Source organism: Nelumbo lutea, chromosome 8 (assembly GCF_056320005.1).
Source record: "Nelumbo lutea isolate HS-2025 chromosome 8, American lotus-T2T, whole genome shotgun sequence".
Taxonomy (NCBI): domain Eukaryota; kingdom Viridiplantae; phylum Streptophyta; class Magnoliopsida; order Proteales; family Nelumbonaceae; genus Nelumbo; species Nelumbo lutea.
The window spans coordinates 23575901-23583449 of NC_142691.1; the positions used below are offsets into that span (position 1 = coordinate 23575901).

Consider the following 7549-nt stretch of genomic DNA (forward strand, 5'->3'; position numbering starts at 1 on the left):
TATAAAAGTATTTTTGTAAAAGTGCTTTTATAAAAGTACTTCCATAAAAGTGCTTTTGTAAAAGTACTTCCGTAAAAGTGCTTTTGTAAAGTGCTTTCATGTAAAAGTATTTGTATAAAAGTGCTTTCGTAAAAGTACTTTTATAAAAGTGCTTTTGCAAAAGTAAACATATATGACAACAGTTTTATAGGTTCCTTAAAGAATGAAATGAGCAAGATGGGGCATGATTATTTTTTATGCTGCAGGTAGACAATTTTTGTGCAATGGGGCTGATTTTTCATTCTAAAAAGAATATAGCCATTGGCAAGAATTTTGTAACCAAACACTGTAATGTTATTCATTCTTGCCCATTCTTACCTAAAATGAACAAGAATTAAGGGAATGAGGCACAGAGTAGTATACCAAACATGGCCTTGGTTACCAAAAAAAAAAAAAAACCTTTGTAGCAAGTGGTTTGGATGTGAAATAAATGCACGTATTGGCGTCTATAACTAAATTATACATGGGAAAAATGGAGATAAAGGAGTTCTGTCACCACAACGTTCGCATGGAGCTTACCCTCTCTCTCTTTTTTTTTGGTAGAAACATGGAGCTTCCTCTCTCCCTTTTCATATATGTGGCTTATTTATATTTGAATTAAAATATAAAAACATAATAAAATCCCAACCAAACACTTCTTTATTAATTAAATAGCAAATATAAACTAATTTTCCATGTCACATGACCTCTTCCCATTTTTCTATCCAATCCCATTAATTGCATGTGTTTACTTCTTTTGATAATTGCATGGTTTACTTCGGGCAGCCAATAGAAGGGGTGTCAACGGTATTTCAAAATTCGATTTTGAATTCGACATTCGAAATAATCGAATCAAATTCGGATAATTTGAATTTCTAATCGGTCGAATTCGGATATGACCTGATTCGATTCGATAAATATCCAAATTCAATCGATTATTTAATTCTTATATATAATATATAAAATATTTTATATAAATTATATATAATAATTAAGTTATATAAATAATTTATATATTTATATATTTATATATTTATATACTTTATATCAATAAAAATATTTATTTTATATATTTATTAATATCTAAAATAATGAATTAATCGAATTTGAATCGAATTGAATATTCGAATATTTAATCGGATTCGAATTTGGATAGAAATTTTCAATATCCGTAAGATATCAAATTGAATTTGGATATCGGATTTTCTAATCGGATTCAAATTCGGATATTGCCTGATCCAGATAACCTTTCAAAGAAGATGAGTTGAACTTTTGGGGTCTTTTCTTTAAAGATCAAGACCGTTTGGTCGGTATCATGGTCTATCGGGCTGTTAAAAACATTTGGGAGGCAATTTTTCAGCGCCGAAAGACCAAGGTGATCTTTGGCATTTATGCAGATTATTTCTTATTGATTTTTCAAAAATCAGTGATTTTTGAAATCAGCGTTTCTTAAAAAATTGGTAAATTTTGTTATTTAATATTATTTTGTGTCATGTAAATTGAATTGTGAGAAATTGGCTTTGAATTGTTTGGTATTTGATTATTAAGGGCCGATTTTTATATTAGAGTTCTTACTCAATGCCATGTTGGATGGCATATCATCCTAAAAAAATGGAAATCAACTAAAAATCTGGATATCACCAAAAAAGGTGATCCCTAAAAAAAGGCTAATATATATCAATAATTGATTTTTGGCCGATATCTTAAAAATCACCAAAATCGACCAACCAAACAGAAATTTCAGCACCGATTCCTCTAACACTGATATGGCTCTCGACATGGCAGTGATTTTCAGAAAATCAGCACCGATGCCAATCATCACCCAAAAGTTTCATTTGAAAATCTTTTTGTCTTTCCTTGTTGTGCTCGTCTTCACGTCTTTCGATCTATGTAATACCAAACTGAAAAGACCATTTTTGGTCTTTTTGAGCTTTCTGCAGACCAAAAGAAACGCTGAAAATACAGGATGATATTGAGTAAAATTTGGAGAATGTTTTAGCTACATGGTCAATTTGGAAATTGGATGATATTGAATAAAATTTGGCTCTCTACATTATTTGACACCCTATGCTGTCCACAGGGCTCTACTTGCTTGACACGTTGGTCCATACAACCACTCCTTATTTAGTACCATTACTATTGCATGGAATTCATATGGGCTAAGCTAACATGTCACACACGGAGAGCTCTATGGACAACACGGGCTGTTGAACGTAGACAGCCAAAGTCCTCTCATGAAAAATAGTATTTGATGTGGATCTACCCTTCGTTTTGCAAAGCAAACTATGAATACTCGCAAGTTTGTTGGTGTGAATCGAAGAATTATCTCAAACACATCCGCATTTTCTTCCTTTCCATCTACGTCCAGCCCGTCAATTCGATTTCCTCCTCTGGATTAATAAGGAGTAAGACACACAGATAGATGCTTCTCTCTAGATCTTCTTGTCCATCAACTGTGCCCTTGACCTTGACATTGGGTTGTCTTAATAGTAATTATTGATCAAAACATTGATAGTTAAAACAAAACTGCTTCAGTCTTCAGTTAATACATTAATTATATCTCGATATGTATGAGAGGGAGATGGCTAGCTAGCACATCCTTTATTAATTTGTTCATTAGTTATTTAAGATAGATAATTACTTAGACAAACCATACAAGGCGCGTATGCCCTGGACGTCATCCCCATGCAGGTTCCTCTTCACAGCTCCGGCAGGAATAGAAGGATACATTATGGCCTCCGGTACCGAGCTGTGGCCAAGACCCAGAAGGTGCCCAATTTCATGCACTGCAACAGACTCCAAGTAGAACACTCCAGGCTGGGGATTAGTGCTCCAGCTCTCGTCTGCATCATAATGGAACCGACCTACGGTTGGTGCAAAAGCATGGGCCAGAGTCCCCCCACGCCCATCAAAGGAATACCCATCCCCATGATCACCTCTGTGGAACCCAATCACAATGTCTGAGGCCGCACCGTTCTGAACTTCCTGAAATGTGAAATGGCTCACTTGCTGCCACCTCGAGAAAGCCCTTGAGCAGATGGACCTCAGTTCCTGCAAGCCAACGACCGAGGCACTGGACCTGAATCGGTAGGTTAGGTGAGTCTTGGAAGGCGGCCATCTTGGGTTGTTTGGAAAGAATGTGTAATGGGAGACTGTGTGGAGAGAGCTGGGGGCATGGTGATTATGATGGTTCTTCTTTCCTGATCGCATTGAGGTCGTGCCATTGATAATATCTGGGATGCCGCACCTGGGCATCATCATCTGTTGCACCGTCTTGGAGTCAAGACTCCCGGTGACCTTGAGATGGTAATTGAGCTGGTATGTCTTCACTGCAGATTCTAGTAGCTCGTCAAACTCCTCGTCGTCGGCATGAGTGAGGCTTTTGTTGCCAGGTGGATAGTTCAGATATCCGAATTTTTCGAGGTATCGTTTAAGCTGGTGGACTCCTTTTACGTCTTGACCCTTGTGGCATCCCTCCAGATGGTGCAGGAACTTGAAGGGCTGACCACTTGGTTTGGATTGAATTCTGTTGGGTAGCAAGAGAAGCAGGAGAAGAAGAAAAGATGACAGAAGAAGAAAGGAAACCCGAGGGGCCATCAGACTGCAACTGACAAATGCAAGGAGCTGATCTCTGTTGATCTCTGTTGGTGTTGGACTTCCATAACGTCTCCTATTTATAAGCATATCCAGGGACGTTGCTAGTTTTAATTTGAGGAAAAAACACACTGTTTATATAGTAGGCGTAGGCGTGCTTGACATGCTAAACAAAAGCATGGAAGGATCTTAGGACCCGTTTGGTTTGCGGGAATTGAAATGGGAATGGATAATTCCAATTCCAACCATTTGGTTGGTGGGAATTGAAATCCTATTCCCATTTTCTGTATTCTCCAGGAATACCCCGTTCTCTCCCCCTTTTCTTGGGAAGGAAGGAAATCTCATTCCAGCTGATTTTAATTTTCATTCCCATTATTCTTGTATGAATCAAACAAAATATGAGAATAAATCTTTTAAATTCTGATTCTAATTATGAACCAAACAGACCCCTAAACACCAAAGACGATGGCACTAATGGAGGAGAAACGACTCTGAGGACCCCCGGTTGACAATGGATTTTCATCATCACAATTTTCACACACTTCTCTGTTACGAGTCTATGTTGTATGGCAGGTCAAGCACGGCCTACAATCTCTTGCAGGTCAAGCAGTACACACTCTTGCAGTATGTGACATTTTCAGAAATTCTCTCAACAGTATAGGTTGTTGGCCCCCAACAACTAAAGATTTTCCCGGTCAAGTGGATTGATTTAGAAAATTAAAAGAAGTTGCCACCTCTACTTTAACGCCTAGCTTGTTAATAATATATGGTCTAACCCCGCCATTTGTGAATTGTGGCTCACCTTTAGGTACCCTGGCTTCCGATAAATTGCCACCTCTATCCACAATTTTGACCGGATAATGATTCGAGCGGTTCAACCAGCAGGGTAATTCACTGCTCTATAGTACATCACGAAGAGAGTGATTGCCTTGAAAAAGGCGCCATAACATAGTAACAGCTTGAAAGAAGATTCCACCGCCTTCTAATATTTGAGTGATCAAATAGACCAGAAACGATGCAACCAATGAACCAATCACTAATGGCTTGTACACCTGATGAACTCGGCACATGTTGATATAACCAAGGTTTTAAAAATCGGACCGAACATGTAACTATTCTGGCCACCGGTCTTGGGTTGTATGGTCCGATTGTTCGGTCCGAACGGACAGCCTGCTTCAATTTAAAAAGTAAATAAAATAAAAAATGGTTAAAAACTATTATCCTGGTTAATGGATCGATAGTTCAACCACATAGGTCAGTGGGTTATTGACCAAATCAACAGTTTTTTGGCTCAATAACAGTTTTAGGGGGAAACAGAATCAATTACCTGACTGATTCTCAGATAAACTGGTCTGTCTGTCTGGTCCAGTTTTCAAAACCATGGATATATTACACAATCAAACATGTATGATCTCCAAAACTTACCTCCCATCCATCCCTATGTGCCATTGGCAACCCTTCAGAAGAAGTTTTCTCCCATGCAACATACTAGACCAAATTGGTGACATTGACCCGGAATTTCTAACCATCCAAAAGGAATCAGTGACAAGGTAATCATAGCCCAAAGAGAATCCCGAGCAGTAAGGAAACCCATTTGAGTTTGGCTTACAAAGTCTGATTTCTACTTTGTAGCATCAACAAGGTTAGGTCCGCCATCAGCTTTAGGACGTAGCATGTTTTGCCATAATCGCAAGTGCACACCTTCTTTTTGGAGCCATCTCCCCACAAAAATTGCAACAAAGGCTATATATTGATTTGCGCAGTAATAGCAGAAGGCAAATTATAAGATTGTATGGCATAGACAGGTAATGATTTCAAGGCTATATTTGGCATTTCTTATTTTAAGGATTTATTTCTTTTTTGCTGTTAAAAAGTCATTGTTTATAGGGGCATTTTAATCAGTTCAGATCAGATAGGTACAACTTGTAAACACGTTTAATGAGCACTTGAAATTTTTTTGACACCTATCCCTTAAAATACCCTCACCCCACATTTGAAAAAGATTAAAATTCACATTTTCACAGTTGTCAAAATATTTATCAAGTGCTCATTTAACGTGCTTAGTTATGTTGTACTTATTAGATCCGGTCCCTATTTTAACTGCAAAAAAGAGATAAGTCCTTAAAATAAGAAATGCCAAGTGCAGCCAAATTTGATTCTAGTTTGCCCAAAATGAATACCATATGTAGTTCCCCCATCTCTAACTTCTGAAAAAGGAGAGAAGACAAAACTTCGATACACATGATAAATAGATAATTGGAAAGGGGGCATCCTTGCCGTATCCCCCCTGGATGGCTAAAAAGCTTCACTGACATGGTCATTGCAAATAGGGGTGTCAATTGGGCTGGATTTGGTCCAATCCGATCCAGTCTAATGTGAGTTCATTATAAATGGACCAGGCCCAATCCGATCCAATGAATGTTTTGGATCAATTTGGGCCGGTCCAATTCAATGTTTGGACTGTCCAATCTGTTCAAATTTATTTTGATTTAGACTGGTTTCAACCCAAACCTGATCAATTGATATATATATATATATTCTTATCAATTTGCCACCAGGCAGTTCGCCACCAGGGAGTTCGCCACCAGGGAGTTCACCACCAGGCAGTTTGCCACCAAGCAGTTCGCCCCCAGGGAGTTTGCCACCAGGCAGTTCACCACCAGGTAGTTCGCCACCAGAAAGTTCGCCCCCAAGGAGTTCGCCACCAGGCAGTTCGCCATCAGGCAGTTCGCCACCAGGGAGTTCACCACCAGGCAGTTCACCACCAGGTAGTTCGCCACCAGAAAGTTCGCCCCCAGGGAGTTCGCCACCAGGCAGTTCGCCATCAGGCAGTTCGCCACCAGGGAGTTCGTCACCAGGCAGTTCACCACCAGGCAGTTCGCCACCAAGCAATTCGCCACCAGGCAGTTCGCCCCCATGCAGTTCGCCACCAAGGAGTTCGCCACCAGGCAGTTCGCCACCAGGGAGTTCGCCACCAAGCAGTTCGCCCCTAGGTAGTTCGCCACCAGGGAGCACCACCAGGCAGTTCGCCAGTAGGGAGCACCACCAGGCAGTTCGCCACCAAGCAGTTCAACACCCGGCAGTTTGTCACCAAGTAGCTATCCACCAGGGAGCTCGCCACCAAGTAGCTCATCACCAAGGCACGTCACCACCGGGTCAAACAACGAGGTACTTAGCCAAAAAATTTATACATCACAAAAAATGGTACGTGACCAAAAACGGTTACATCAATTGGCGCCGTCTGTGGAAACACGCTACGAAAAGCTAAGTTCTCATCCTACAAAAGCTAAGTTCTCATCTTACCAAAGCTAAGTCCTCACTTTTTCGAAGCTATCACTTTATAGTTTACATTTTTTATGAACTCAAAAACTATGCAGGGAGCTAACAGACCAAGTAGCTCTACCAACCTTACTTTCAATTCAGATAATGCCTCATCAGTCCTCTCCGCAAGGTCCCCCCTACAAAGATGAGCTCTTCGTGGCTTCCGCGGGAGTTGACGGCCAACAGACTACATAGGCACCCTTACCGGTCGAGCCTTCCAAGGCTCCCGTGTGAACTGGCGACCTAAAGTTAGTAGTGCTGCCCCCGAAGGTCGAGCTCCTAGTAGCTTCTTGTAGGAGTGGGTGACCGGCATTACGAAGCAGATGCAGCACAATCATAGCTTGACACATAACAGGCAAAGCCTATGGGCCACATTACTGCTTAAGACCCGGTCGCCTCTCCGGCACGGGCAAAGTAAAACAAGAGTAGACTACGAGTCACTCCCAAAAGCCTACGGACCACATTACTGCTTAAGACCTGGTCACCTCTCCAACAAGGGAAAAGTCATAAAAGAGTAGATTACGAGTCACTCCCAAAAGCCTACGGGCCACATTAATGCTTAAGACCTGGTCGCCTCTCTGGCACGGGCAAAAGTCAAAAAAGAGTAGACTACGAG

At 40.7% G+C, this 7549-nt stretch overlaps 1 pseudogene; it reads right to left on the reverse strand.

Moving 5' to 3' along the window:
• Positions 1-2655: 2655 nt before the first annotated feature.
• Positions 2656-3615, reverse strand: LOC148843364 (metalloendoproteinase 2-MMP pseudogene; annotated as a pseudogene).
• Positions 3616-7549: the final 3934 nt, after the last annotated feature.